The 14,724-nt window shown below is 43.4% G+C and overlaps 6 non-coding genes across 6 annotated transcripts; all 6 read left to right on the top strand.

Annotated features, from left to right (window-relative positions):
* The first annotated feature begins 3,114 nt into the window (after positions 1-3,114).
* Positions 3,115-3,205, top strand: trnar-ucu. The gene is given in 2 exon segments: positions 3,115-3,151; positions 3,170-3,205. It is a non-coding gene; the product is annotated as a tRNA-Arg (tRNA).
* A 532-nt stretch (positions 3,206-3,737) lies between these two features.
* trnar-ucu lies at positions 3,738-3,828 on the top strand. Its single transcript is given in 2 exon segments — positions 3,738-3,774; positions 3,793-3,828. It is a non-coding gene; the product is annotated as a tRNA-Arg (tRNA).
* A 533-nt stretch (positions 3,829-4,361) lies between these two features.
* trnar-ucu lies at positions 4,362-4,452 on the top strand. Its single transcript is given in 2 exon segments — positions 4,362-4,398; positions 4,417-4,452. It is a non-coding gene; the product is annotated as a tRNA-Arg (tRNA).
* A 1,156-nt stretch (positions 4,453-5,608) lies between these two features.
* Positions 5,609-5,699, top strand: trnar-ucu. Its single transcript is given in 2 exon segments — positions 5,609-5,645; positions 5,664-5,699. It is a non-coding gene; the product is annotated as a tRNA-Arg (tRNA).
* Positions 5,700-6,232: 533 nt separating this feature from the next.
* trnar-ucu lies at positions 6,233-6,323 on the top strand. Its single transcript is given in 2 exon segments — positions 6,233-6,269; positions 6,288-6,323. It is a non-coding gene; the product is annotated as a tRNA-Arg (tRNA).
* Positions 6,324-10,469: 4,146 nt separating this feature from the next.
* Positions 10,470-10,560, top strand: trnar-ucu. The gene is given in 2 exon segments: positions 10,470-10,506; positions 10,525-10,560. It is a non-coding gene; the product is annotated as a tRNA-Arg (tRNA).
* The last annotated feature ends 4,164 nt before the right edge of the window (positions 10,561-14,724 follow it).

Genomic DNA, 14,724 nt, shown 5'->3' on the forward strand with positions numbered 1-14,724 from the left:
CGCAATGGATAGCACATTGGACTTCTAGGAGAGATTGTTGAAGAGATTCAAAGGTTGTGCGTTTGAGTCCCACTAGAGTCAAACATAATTTTTTTGTCTCCTCCTTCCCTGAACAATGGAATGGAAAGAGTGATTTGATACAAAATAGCAAATGGTGTAATCCTTGAGTTCCCAACCCTATTCACCAAGGGACCTATTTTTTACACCTACATAATTGTCTGACGTGTAAATTTTGTTTGGAGTCCGTAACTTATCTCTACCACCTTTCTCTGGTGCCTTTCGGTTAGCGCATTAGGCCAGTCAACCAAAAGTTGGTGGTATGAGCACACCCAAGTCCAACCTTCTTTTTGTTCAGCTTTTCCCTCAGCTGTCTGAACCGGGGGCCAAGTTTCTGAACTTGTCTTTGCATGTTGCCTGGCACCATGTCTTAGTTGGTTGAAGTACCTCTCTAGTAAAGTGGAGTTCCTGGTTTTGTAACCCACAGTGGTTTTAAAATGGCAGCTTTGGTGTTTTCACTGATTTCCAGCCAGCCATCTAACTTTAGAAAGTAACTTTGACAGAGCCGGGCTATGTCCCGCACACGAAAATTTTTCAATTTGGTTTGTTTGCAAAATGGCTCTGTGGCGCAATGGATATTGGACAATTGGACTTCTAGGAGAGATTGTTGAAGAGATTCAAAGGTTGAGGTTTTGAGTCCAACTAGGGTCAAACATAATTTCTTTGTCTCCTCCTTCCCTGAACAATGGAATGGAAAGAGTGATCTGATACAAAATAGCAAATGGTGTAATCCTTGAGTTCCCAACCCTATTCACCAAGGGACCTATTTTTCACACCTACATAATTGTCTGACGTGTAAATTTTGCTTGGAGTCCGTAACTTATCTCTACCACCTTTCTCTGGTGCCTTTCGGATAGCGCATTAGGCCAGTCAACCAAAAGTTGGTGGTATGAGCACACCCAAGTCCAACATTCTTTTTGTTCACTTTTTCCCTCAGCTGTCTGAACCGGGGGCCAAGTTTCTGAACTTGTCTTTGCATGTTGCCTGGCACCATGTCTTAGTTGGTTGAAGTACCTCTCTAGTAAAGTGGAGTTCCTGGTTTTGTAACCCACAGTGGTTTTAAAATGGCAGCTTTGGTGTTTTCACTGATTTCCAGCCCGCCATCTAACTTTTGAAAGTTACTTTGACAGAGCCGGGATATGTCCCGCACACGAAAAATTTCAATTTGGTTTGTTTGCAAAATGGCTCTGTGGCGCAATGGATATTGGACAATTGGACTTCTAGGAGAGATTGTTGAAGAGATTCAAAGGTTGAGGTTTTGAGTCCAACTAGGGTCAAACATAATTTCTTTGTCTCCTCCTTCCCTGAACAATGGAATGGAAAGAGTGATCTGATACAAAATAGCAAATGGTGTAATCCTTGAGTTCCCAACCCTATTCACCAAGGGACCTATTTTTCACACCTACATAATTGTCTGACGTGTAAATTTTGCTTGGAGTCCGTAACTTATCTCTACCACCTTTCTCTGGTGCCTTTCGGATAGCGCATTAGGCCAGTCAACCAAAAGTTGGTGGTATGAGCACACCCAAGTCCAACATTCTTTTTGTTCACTTTTTCCCTCAGCTGTCTGAACCGGGGGCCAAGTTTCTGAACTTGTCTTTGCATGTTGCCTGGCACCATGTCTTAGTTGGTTGAAGTACCTCTCTAGTAAAGTGGAGTTCCTGGTTTTGTAACCCACAGTGGTTTTAAAATGGCAGCTTTGGTGTTTTCACTGATTTCCAGCCCGCCATCTAACTTTTGAAAGTGACTTTGACAGAGCCGGGATATGTCCCGCACACGAAAAATGGTCAATTTGGTTCGTTTGCAAAATGGCTCTGTGGTGCAATGGATAGCGCATTGGACTTCTAGGAGAGATTGTTGAAGAGATTCAAAGGTTGTGGTTTCGAGTCCCACTAGAGTCAAACATAATTTTTTTGTCTCCTCCTTCCCTGAACAATGGAATGGAAAGAGTGATCTGATACAAAATAGCAAATGGTGTAATCCTTGAGTTCCCAACCCTATTCACCAAGGGACCTATTTTTCACACCTACATAATTGTCTGACGTGTAAATTTTGTTTGGAGTCCGTAACTTATCTCTACCACCTTTCTCTGGTGCCTTTCGGTTAGCCCATTAGGCCAGTCAACCAAAAGTTGGTGGTATGAGCACACCCAAGTCCAACCTTCTTTTTGTTCAGCTTTTCCCTCAGCTGTCTGAACCGGGGGCCAAGTTTCTGAACTTGTCTTTGCATGTTGCATGGCACCATGTCTTAGTTGGTTGAAGTACCTCTCTAGTAAAGTGGAGTTCCTGGTTTCGTAACCCACAGTGGTTTTAAAATGGCAGCTTTGGTGTTTTAACTGATTTCCAGCCCGCCATCTAACTTTATAAAGTTACTTTGACAGAGCCGGGCTATGTCCCGCACATGAAAAATTGTCAATTTGGCTAGTTAGAAAAATGGCGCTGTTGCGCAATGGATAGCGCATTGGACTTCTAGGAGAGATTGTTGAAGAGATTCAAAGGTTGTGGGTTCAAGTCTCACTCGAGTCAAACAATATTTTTTTGTCTCCTCCTTCCCTGAACAATGGAATGGAAAGAGTGATCTGATACAAAATAGCAAATGTTCTAATCCTTGAGTTCCCAACCCTTTTCACCAAGGGACCTATTTTTCACACCTACATAATTGTGTGACGTGTCAATTTTGTTGGAGTCCGTAACTTATCTCTACCACCTTTCTCTGGTGCCTTTCGGTTAGCCCATTAGGCCAGTCAACCAAAAGTTGGTGGTATGAGCACACCCAAGTCCAACCTTCTTTTTGTTCAGCTTTTCCCTCAGCTGTCTGAACCGGGGGCCAAGTTTCTGAACTTGTCTTTGCATGTTGCCTGGCACCATGTCTTAGTTGGTTGAAGTACCTCTCTAGTAAAGTGGAGTTCCTGGTTTTGTAACCCACAGTGGTTTTAAAATGGCAGCTTTGGTGTTTTCACTGATTTCCAGCCCGCCATCTAACTTTTAAAAGTTACTTTGACAGAGCCGGGCTATGTCCCGCACACGAAAAATGGTCAATTTGGTTTGTTTGCAAAATGGCTCTGTGGCGCAATGGATAGCGCATTGGACTTCTAGGAGAGATTGTTGAAGAGATTCAAAGGTTGTGGGTTCGAGTCCCACTAGAGTCAAACATAATTTTTTTGTCTCCTCCTTCCCTGAACAATGGAATGGAAAGAGTGATTTGATACAAAATAGCAAATGGTGTAATCCTTGAGTTCCCAACCCTATTCACCAAGGGACCTATATTTCACACCTACATAATTGTCTGACGTGTAAATTTTGTTGGAGTCCGTAACTTATCTCTACCACCATTCTCTGGTGCTTTTCGGTTAGCGCATTAGGCCAGTCAACCAAAGGTTGGTGGTATGAGCACACCCAAGTCCAACCTTCTTTTTGTTCAGCTTTTCCCTCAGCTGTCTGAACCGGGGGCCAAGTTTCTGAACTTGTCTTTGCATGTTGCCTGGCACCATGTCTTAGTTGGTTGAAGTACCTCTCTAGTAAAGTGGAGTTCCTGGTTTTGTAACCCACAGTGGTTTTAAAATGGCAGCTTTGGTGTTTTCACTGATTTCCAGCCCGCCATCTAACTTTATAAAGTTACTTTGACAGAGCCGGGCTATGTCCCGCACACGAAAAATTGTCAATTTGGCTTGTTTGCAAAATGGCTCTGTGGCGCAATGGAAAGCGCATTGGACTTCTAGGAGAGATTGTTGAAGAGATTCAAAGGTTGTGGGTTCGAGTCCCACTAGAGTCAAACATAATTTTTTTGTCTCCTCCTTCCCTGAACAATGGAATGGAAAGAGTGATCTGATACAAAATAGCAAATGGTGTAATCCTTGAGTTCCCAACCCTATTCACCAAGGGACCTATTTTTCACACCTAAATAATTGTCTGACGTGTAAATTTTGTTTGGAGTCCGTAACTTATCTCTACCACCTTTCTCTGGTGCCTTTCGGTTAGCGCATTAGGCCAGTCAACCAAAAGTTGGTGGTATGAGCACACCCAAGTCCAACCTTCTTTTTGTTCAGCTTTTCCCTCAGCTGTCTGAACCGGGGGCCAAGTTTCTGAACTTGTCTTTGCATGTTGCCTGGCACCATGTCTTAGTTGGTTGAAGTACCTCTCTAGTAAAGTGGAGTTCCTGGTTTTGTAACCCACAGTGGTTTTAAAATGGCAGCTTTGGTGTTTTCACTGATTTCCAGCCCGCCATCTAACTTTAGAAAGTTACTTTGACAGAGCCGGGCTATGTCCCGCACACGAAAAATGGTCAATTTGGCTTGTTAGCAAAATGGCTCTGTGGCGCAATGGATAGCGCATTGGACTTCTAGGAGAGGTTGTTGAAGAGATTCAAAGGTTGTGGGTTCGAGTCCCACTAGAGTCAAACATTATTTTTTTGTCTCCTCCTTCCCTGAACAATGGAATGGAAAGAGTGATCTGATACAAAATAGCAAATGGTGTAATCCTTGAGTTCCCAACCCTATTCACCAAGGGACCTATTTTTCACACCTAAATAATTGTCTGACGTGTAAATTTTGTTTGGAGTCCGTAACTTATCTCTACCACCTTTCTCTGGTGCCTTTCGGTTAGCGCATTAGGCCAGTCAACCAAAAGTTGGTGGTATGAGCACACCCAAGTCCAACCTTCTTTTTGTTCAGCTTTTCCCTCAGCTGTCTGAACCGGGGGCCAAGTTTCTGAACTTGTCTTTGCATGTTGCCTGGCACCATGTCTTAGTTGGTTGAAGTACCTCTCTAGTAAAGTGGAGTTCCTGGTTTTGTAACCCACAGTGGTTTTAAAATGGCAGCTTTGGTGTTTTCACTGATTTCCAGCCCGCCATCTAACTTTAGAAAGTTACTTTGACAGAGCCGGGCTATGTCCCGCACACGAAAAATTGTCAATTTGGCGTGTTAGCAAAATGGCTCTGTTGCGCAATGGATAGTGCATTGGACTTCTAGGAGAGATTGTTGAAGAGATTCAAAGGTTGTGGGTTTGAGTCCCACTAGAGTCAAACATTATTTTTTTGTCTCCTCCTTCCCTGAACAATGGAATGGAAAGAGTGATCTGATACAAAATAGCAAATGGTCTAATCCTTGAGTTCCCAACCCTTTTCACCAAGGGACTTATTTTTCACACCTACATAATTGTGTGACGTGTCAATTTTGTTGGAGTCCGTAACTTATCTCTACCACCTTTCTCTGGTGCCTTTCGGTTAGCCCATTAGGCCAGTCAACCAAAAGTTGGTGGTATGAGCACACCCAAGTCCAACCTTCTTTTTGTTCAGATTTTCCCTCACCTGTCTGAACCGGGGGCCAAGTTTCTGAACTTGTCTTTGCATGTTGCCTGGCACCATGTCTTAGTTGGTTGAAGTACCTCTCTAGTAAAGTGGAGTTCCTGGTTTTGTAACCCACAGTGGTTTTAAAATGGCAGCTTCGGTGTTTTCACTGATTTCCAGCCCGCCATCTAACTTTTAAAAGTTACTTTGACAGAGCCGGGCTATGTCCCGCACACGAAAAATGGTCAATTTGGTTTGTTTGCAAAATGGCTCTGTGGCGCAATGGATAGCGCATTGGACTTCTAGGAGAGATTGTTGAACAGATTCAAAGGTTGTGGGTTCGAGTCCCACTAGAGTCAAGCATAATTTTTTTGTCTCCTCCTTCCCTGAACAATGGAATGGAAAGAGTGATCTGATACAAAATAGCAAATTGTGTAATCCTTGTGTTCCCAACCCTATTCACCAAGGGACCAATTTTTCACACCTACATAATTGTCTGACGTGTAAATTTAGTTTGGAGTCCGTAACCTATCTCTACCACCTTTCTCTGGTGCCTTTCGGTTAGCCCATTAGGCCAGTCAACCAAAAGTTGGTGGTATGAGCACACCCAAGTCCAACCTTCTTTTTGTTCAGCTTTTCCCTCAGCTGTCTGAACCGGGGGCCAAGTTTCTGAACTTGTCTTTGCATGTTGCCTGGCACCATGTCTTAGTTGGTTGAAGTACCTCTCTAGTAAAGTGGAGTTCCTGGTTTTGTAACCCACAGTGGTTTTAAAATGGCAGCTTTGGTGTTTTCACTGATTTCCAGCCCGCCATCTAACTTTTAAAAGTTACTTTGACAGAGCCGGGCTATGTCCCGCACACGAAAAATTGTCAATTTGGTTTGTTTGCAAAATGGCTCTGTGGCGCAATGGATAGCGCATTGGACTTCTAGGAGAGATTGTTGAAGAGATTCAAAGGTTGTGGGTTCGAGTCCCACTAGAGTCAACCATAATTTTTTTGTCTCCTCCTTCCCTGAACAAAGGAATGGAAAGAGTGATCTGATACAAAATAGCAAATTGTGTAATCCTTGTGTTCCCAACCCTATTCACCAAGGGACCAATTTTTCACACCTACATAATTGTCTGACGTGTAAATTTTGTTTGGAGTCCGTAACCTATCTCTACCACCTTTCTCTGGTGCCTTTCGGTTAGCCCATTAGGCCAGTCAACCAAAAGTTGGTGGTATGAGCACACCCAAGTCCAACCTTCTTTTTGTTCAGATTTTCCCTCAGCTGTCTGAACCGGGGGCCAAGTTTCTGAACTTGTCTTTGCATGTTGCCTGGCACCATGTCTTAGTTGGTTGAAGTACCTCTCTAGTAAAGTGGAGTTCCTGGTTTTGTAACCCACAGTGGTTTTAAAATGGCAGCTTTGGTGTTTTAACTTCTTGCCACTATAGGGGGTGCTGTTTCACATTAGCATAATTTCCTCTACAGATTAAACGGCTTCCTACTCAATTCTTGCTCGTACAATATGCATATTATTATTATTATTGGATAGAAAACACTCTCTAGTTTCTATAGCCGTTGGAATTTTGTCTCTGAGTGAAACAGAACTCAATCTACAGCACTTTTCATTATAGGGAGTCAGATTTCAAACATCTTGGCCACTGATCTGGAGTCAGTTTAAAGGTCCGTGTAAATGCTATGGAGAAACAGACACGTCTTACGTCTTCCCCTGGATGTCAGTGCGTGATCACGCTTTGAATGGAGTCGATTGCGCAATCAGGGGCTGTATAAAACAGAAAATACCAGAAGTAGCTTCCCTTTGCTGCCTGCGCCTTGCGCGCGAAGGACATCGGGCTCGCCTCCTTCCAAGCGTTAGTTTAGCCAGTAATATTTCTCCGGTCATGTTTTTACCCGTTATAGGTGTTAACTGATTTCCAGCCCGCCATCTAACTTTAGAAAGTTACTTTGACAGAGCCGGGCTATGTCCCGCACACGAAAAATTGTCAATTTGGCTTCTTAGCAAAATGGCTCTGTTGCGCAATGGATAGCGCATTGGACTTCTAGGAGAGATTGTTGAAGAGATTCAAAGGTTGTGGGTTCGAGTCTCACTAGAGTCAAACATTATTTTTTTGTCTCCTCCTTCCCTGAACAATGGAATGGAAAGAGTGATCTGATACAAAATAGCAAATGGTCTAATCCTTGAGTTCCCAACCCTTTTCACCAAGGGACCTATTTTTCACACCTACATAATTGTGTGACGTGTCAATTTTGTTGGAGTCCGTAACTTATCTCTACCACCTTTCTCTGGTGCCTGTCGGTTAGCCCATTAGGCCAGTCAACCAAAAGTTGGTGGTATGAGCACACCCAAGTCCAACCTTCTTTTTGTTCAGCTTTTCCCTCACCTGTCTGAACCGGGGGCCAAGTTTCTGAACTTGTCTTTGCATGTTGCCTGGCACCATGTCTTAGATGGTTGAAGTACCTCTCTAGTAAAGTGGAGTTCCTGGTTTTGTAACCCACAGTGGTTTTAAAATGGCAGCTTTGGTGTTTTCACTGATTTCCAGCCCGCCATCTAACTTTAGAAAGTTACTTTGACAGAGCGGGGCTATGTCCCGCACACGATAAATGGTCAATTTGGTTTGTTTGTAAAATGGCTCTGTGGCGCAATATATAGCGCATTGGACTTCTAGGAGAGATTGTTGAAGAGATTCAAAGGTTGTGGGTTCGAGTCCCACTAGAGTCAAGCATAATTTTTTTGTCTCCTCCTTCCCTGAACAATGGAATGGAAAGAGTGATCTGATACAAAATAGCAAATGGTCTAATCCTTGAGTTCCCAACCCTTTTCACCAAGGGACCTATTTTTCACACCTACATAATTGTCTGACGTGTAAATTTTGTTTGGAGTCCGTAACTTATCTCTACCACCTTTCTCTGGTGCCTTTCGGTTAGCCCATTAGGCCAGTCAACCAAAAGTTGGTGGTATGAGCACACCCAAGTCCAACCTTCTTTTTGTTCAGCTTTTCCCTCAGCTGTCTGAACCGGGGGCCAAGTTTCTGAACTTGTCTTTGCATGTTGCCTGGCACCATGTCTTAGTTGGTTGAAGTACCTCTCTAGTAAAGTGGAGTTCCTGGTTTTGTAACCCACAGTGGTTTTAAAATGGCAGCTTTGGTGTTTTCACTGATTTCCAGCCCGCCATCTAACTTTTGAAAGTTACTTTGACAGAGCAGGGCTATGTCCCGCACACGAAAAATTGTCAATTTGGTTTGTTAGCTAAATGGCTCTGTGTGGCAATGGATAGGGCATTGGACTTCTGGGAGAGATTGTTGAAGAGATTCTAAAGGTTGTGGGTTCGAGTCCCACTAGAGTCAAACATAATTTTTTTGTCTCCTCCTTCCCTGAACAATGGAATGGAAAGAGTGATCTGATACAAAATAGCAAATTGTTTTAATCCTTGAGTTCGCAACCCTATTCACCAAGGGACCAATTTTTCACACCTACATAATTGTCTGACGTGTCAATTTTGTTTGGAGTCCGTAACTTATCTCTACCACCTTTCTCTGGTGCCTTTCGGTTAGCCCATTAGGCCAGTCAACCAAAAGTTGGTGGTATGAGCACACCCAAGTCCAACCTTCTTTTTGTTCAGCTTTTCCCTCAGCTGTCTGAACCGGGGGCCAAGTTTCTGAACTTGTCTTTGCATGTTGCCTGGCACCATGTCTTAGTTGGTTGAAGTACCTCTCTAGTAAAGTGGAGTTCCTGGTTTTGTAACCCACAGTGGTTTTAAAATGGCAGCTTTGGTGTTTTCACTGATTTCCAGCCCGCCATGTAACTTTTAAAAGTTACTTTGACAGAGCCGGGCTATGTCCCGCACACGAAAAATGGTCAATTTGGTTTGTTATCAAAATGGCTCTGTTGCGCAATGGATAGCGCATTGGACTTCTAGGAGAGATTGTTGAAGAGATTCAAAGGTTGTGGGTTCGAGTCCCACTAGAGTCAAACATAATTTTTTTGTCTCCTCCTTCCCTGAACAATGGAATGGAAAGAGTGATCTGATACAAAATAGCAAATGGTGTAATCCTTGAGTTCCCAACCCAATTCACCAAGGGACCTATATTTCACACCTACATAATTGTCTGACGTGTAAATTTTGTTTGGAGTCCGTAACTTATCTCTACCACCATTCTCTGGTGCCTTTCGGTTAGCCAATTAGGCCAGTCAACCAAAAGTTGGTGGTATGAGCACACCCAAGTCCAACCTTCTTTTTGTTCAGCTTTTCCCTCAGCTGTCTGAACCGGGGGCCAAGTTTCTGAACTTGTCTTTGCATGTTGCCTGGCACCATGTCTTAGTTGGTTGAAGTACCTCTCTAGTAAAGTGGAGTTCCTGGTTTTGTAACCCACAGTGGTTTTAAAATGGCAGCTTTGGTGTTTTCACTGATTTCCAGCCCGCCATCTAACTTTAGAATGTTACTTTGACAGAGCCGGGCTATGTCCCGCACACGAAAAATGGTCAATTTGGTTTGTTTTCAAAATGGCTCTGTGGTGCAATGGATTGCACGTTGGACTTCTAGGAGAGATTGTTGAAGAGATGCAAAGGTTGTGGGTTCAAGTCCCACTAGAGTCAAACATCATTTTTTTGTCTCCTGCTTCCCTGAACAATGGAATGGAAAGAGTGATCTGATACAAAATAACAAATGGTGTAATCCTTGAGTTCCCAACCCTATTCACCAAGGGACCTATATTTCACACCTACATAATTGTCTGACGTGTAAATTTTGTTTGGAGTCCTTAACTTATCTCTACCACCATTCTCTGGTGCCTTTCGGTTAGCCCATTAGGCCAGTCAACCAAAAGTTGGTGGTATGAGCACACCCAAGTCCAACCTTCTTTTTGTTCAGATTTTCCCTCAGCTGTCTGAACCGGGGGCCAAGTTTCTGAACTTGTCTTTGCATGTTGCCTGGCACCATGTCTTAGTTGGTTGAAGTACCTCTCTAGTAAAGTGGAGTTCCTGGTTTTGTAACCCACAGTGTCTTTCAAATGGCAGCTTTGGTGTTTTCACTGATTTCCAGCCCGCCATCTAACTTTTGAAAGTTACTTTGACAGAGCCGGGCTATGTCCCGCACACGAAAAATGGTCAATTTGGTTTGTTTGCAATATGGCTCTGTGGCGCAATGGATAGCGCATTGGACTTCTAGGAGAGATTGTTGAAGAGATTCAAAGGTTGTGGGTTCGAGTCCCACTAGAGTCAAATATAATTTTTTTGTCTCCTCCTTCCCTGAACATTGGAATGGAAAGAGTGATCTGATACAAAATAACAAATGGTCTAATCCTTGAGTTCCCAACCCTTTTCACCAAGGGACCTATATTTCACACCTACATAATTGTCTGACGTGTCAATTTTGTTGGAGTCCGTAACTTATCTCTACCACCTTTCTCTGGTGCCTTTCGGTTAGCCCATTAGGCCAGTCAACCAAAAGTTGGTGGTATGAGCACACCCAAGTCCAATCTTCTTTTTGTTCAGATTTTCCCTCAGCTGTCTGAACCGGGGGCCAAGTTTCTGAACTTGTCTTTGCATGTTGCCTGGCACCATGTCTTAGTTGGTTGAAGTACCTCTCTAGTAAAGTGGAGTTCCTGGTTTTGTAACCCACAGTGGTTTTAAAATGGCAGCTTTGGTGTTTTCACTGATTTCCAGGACCGCCATCTAACTTTTAAAAGTTACTTTGACAGAGCCGGGCTATGTCCCGCACACGAAAAATGGTCAATTTGGTTTGTTAGCAAAATGGCTCTGTTGCGCAATGGATAGCGCATTGGACTTCTAGGAGAGATTGTTGAAGAGATTCAAAGGTTGTGGGTTCGAGTCCCACTAGAGTCAAACATAATTTTTTTGTCTCCTCCTTCCCTGAACAATGGAATGGAAAGAGTGATCTGATACAAAATAGCAAATGGTGTAATCCTTGAGTTCCCAACCCAATTCACCAAGGGACCTATATTTCACACCTACATAATTGTCTGACGTGTAAATTTTGTTTGGAGTCCGTAACTTATCTCTACCACCATTCTCTGGTGCCTTTCGGTTAGCCAATTAGGCCAGTCAACCAAAAGTTGGTGGTATGAGCACACCCAAGTCCAACCTTCTTTTTGTTCAGCTTTTCCCTCAGCTGTCTGAACCGGGGGCCAAGTTTCTGAACTTGTCTTTGCATGTTGCCTGGCACCATGTCTTAGTTGGTTGAAGTACCTCTCTAGTAAAGTGGAGTTCCTGGTTTTGTAACCCACAGTGGTTTTAAAATGGTAGCTTTGGTGTTTTCACTGATTTCCAGCCCGCCATCTAACTTTAGAAAGTTACTTTGACAGAGCCGGGCTATGTCCCGCACACGAAAAATGGTCAATTTGGTTTGTTTTCAAAATGGCTCTGTGGTGGAATGGATTGCACGTTGGACTTCTAGGAGAGATTGTTGAAGAGATGCAAAGGTTGTGGGTTCAAGTCCCACTAGAGTCAAACATCATTTTTTTGTCTCCTGCTTCCCTGAACAATGGAATGGAAAGAGTGATCTGATACAAAATAGCAAATGGTGTAATCCTTGAGTTCCCAACCCTATTCACCAAGGGACCTATGTTTCACACCTACATAATTGTCTGACGTGTAAATTTTGTTTGGAGTCCTTAACTTATCTCTACCACCATTCTCTGGTGCCTTTCGGTTAGCCCATTAGGCCAGTCAACCAAAAGTTGGTGGTATGAGCACACCCAAGTCCAACCTTCTTTTTGTTCAGATTTTCCCTCAGCTGTCTGAACCGGGGGCCAAGTTTCTGAACTTGTCTTTGCATGTTGCCTGGCACCATGTCTTAGTTGGTTGAAGTACCTCTCTAGTAAAGTGGAGTTCCTGGTTTTGTAACCCACATTGGTTTTAAAATGGCAGCTTTGGTGTTTTCACTGATTTCCAGCCCGCCATCTAACTTTAGAAAGTTACTTTGACAGAGCCGGGCTATGTCCCGCACACGAAAAATGGTCAATTTGATTTCTTTGCAAAATGTCTCTGTGGCGCAATGGATTGCCCATTGGACTTATCGGAGAGATTGTTGAAGAGATTCAAAGGTTGTGGGTTTGAGTCCCACTAGAGTCAAACATAATTGTTTTGTCTCCTCCTTCCCTGAACAATGGAATGGAAAGAGTGATCTGATACAAAATAGCAAATGGTGTAATCCTTGAGTTCCCAACCCTATTCACCAAGGGACCTATATTTCACACCTACATAATTGTCTGACGTGTAAATTTTGTTTGGAGTCCGTAAACTTATCTCTACCACCTTTCTCTGGTGCCTTTCGGTTAGCCCATTAGGCCAGTCAACCAAAAGTTGGTGGTATGAGCACACCCAAGTCCAACCTTCTTTTTGTTCAGCTTTTCCCTCAGCTGTCTGAACCAGGGGCCAAGTTTCTGAACTTGTCTTTGCATGTTGCCTGGCACCATGTCTTAGTTGTTTGAAGTATCTCTCTAGTAAAGTGGAGTTCCTGGTTTTGTAGCCCACAGTGGTTTTAAAATGGCAGCATTGGTGTTTTCACTGATTTCCAGCCCGCCATCTAACTTTTGAAAGTTACTTTGACAGAGCCGGGCTATGTCCCGCACACGAAAAATGGTCAATTCCGTTTGTTTGCAAAATGGCTCTGTGGCGCAATGGATAGCGAATTGGACTTCTAGGAGAGATTGTTGAAGAGATGCAAAGGTTGTGGGTTCGAGTCCCTCTAAAGTCAAACATCATTTTTTTGTCTCCTCCTTCCCTGAACAATGGAATGGAAAGAGTGATCTGATACAAAATAGCAAATGGTGTAATCCTTGAGTTCCCAACCCTATTCACCAAGGGACCTATATTTCACACCTACATAATTGTCTGACGTGTAAATTTTGTTTGGAGTCCGTAACTTATCTCTACCACCATTCTCTGGTGCCTTTCGGTTAGCTCATTAGGCCAGTCAACCAAAAGTTGGTGGTATGAGCACACCCAAGTCCAACCTTCTTTTTGTTCAGATTTTCCCTCAGCTGTCTGAACCGGGGGCCAAGTTTCTGAACTTGTCTTTGCATGTTGCCTGGCACCATGTCTTAGTTGGTTGAAGTACCTCTCTAGTAAAGTGGAGTTCCTGGTTTTGTAACCCACAGTGTCTTTCAAATGGCAGCTTTGGTGTTTTCACTGATTTCCAGCCCGCCATCTAACTTTTGAAAGTTACTTTGACAGAGCCGGGCTATGTCCCGCACACGAAAAATGGTCAATTTGGTTTGTTTGCAAAATGGCTCTGTGGCAGAATGGATAGCGCATTGGACTTCTAGGAGAGATTTTTGAAGAGATTCGAAGGTTGTGGGTTTGAGTCCCACTAGAGTCAAACAGAATTTTTTTGTCTCCTACTTCCCTGAACAATGGAATGGAAAGAGTGATCTGATACAAAATAGCAAATGGTGTAATCCTTGAGTTCCCAACCCTATTCACCAAGGGACCTATATTTCACACCTACATAATTGTCTGACGTGTAAATTTTGTTTGGAGTCCGTAACTTATCTCTACCACATTTCTCTGGTGCCTTTCGGTAAGCCCATTAGGCCAGTCAACCAAAAGTTGGTGGTATGAGCACACCCAAGTCCAACCTTCTTTTTGTTCAGATTTTTCCTCAGCTGTCTGAACCGGGGGCCAAGTTTCTGAACTTGTCTTTGCATGTTGCCTGGCACCATGTCTTAGTTGTTTGAAGTACCTTTCTAGTAAAGTGGAGTTCCTGGTTTTGTAACCCACAGTGGTTTTAAAATGGCAGCTTTGGTGTTTTCACTGATTTCCAGCCCGCCATCTAACTTTAGAAAGTTACTTTGACAGAGCCGGGCTATGTCCCGCACACGAAAAATGGTCAATTTGGTGTGTTTGCAAAATGGCTCTGTGGCGCAATGGATAGCGCATTGGACTTCTAGGAGAGATTGTTGAAGAGATGCAAAGCTTGTGGGTTCGAGTCCCACTAGAGTCAAACATCATTTTTTGTCTCCTCCTTCCCTGAACAATGGAATGGAAAGAGTGATCTGATACAAAATAGCAAATGGTGTAATCCTTGAGTTCCCAACCCTATTCACCAAGGGACCTATATTTCACACCTACATAATTGTCTGACGTGTAAATTTTGTTTGGAGTCCGTAACTTATCTCTACCACCATTCTCTGGTGCCTTTCGGTTAGCTCATTAGGCCAGTCAACCAAAAGTTGGTGGTATGAGCACACCCAAGTCCAACCTTCTTTTTGTTCAGATTTTCCCTCAGCTGTCTGAACCGGGGGCCAAGTTTCTGAACTTGTCTTTGCATGTTGCCTGGCACCATGTCTTAGTTGGTTGAAGTACCTCTCTAGTAAAGTGGAGTTCCTGGTTTTGTAACCCACAGTGTCTTTCAAATGGCAG

The sequence above is a fragment of the Salvelinus namaycush genome, chromosome 12, assembly GCF_016432855.1.
Source record: "Salvelinus namaycush isolate Seneca chromosome 12, SaNama_1.0, whole genome shotgun sequence".
In the NCBI taxonomy this organism is placed as follows: domain Eukaryota; kingdom Metazoa; phylum Chordata; class Actinopteri; order Salmoniformes; family Salmonidae; genus Salvelinus; species Salvelinus namaycush.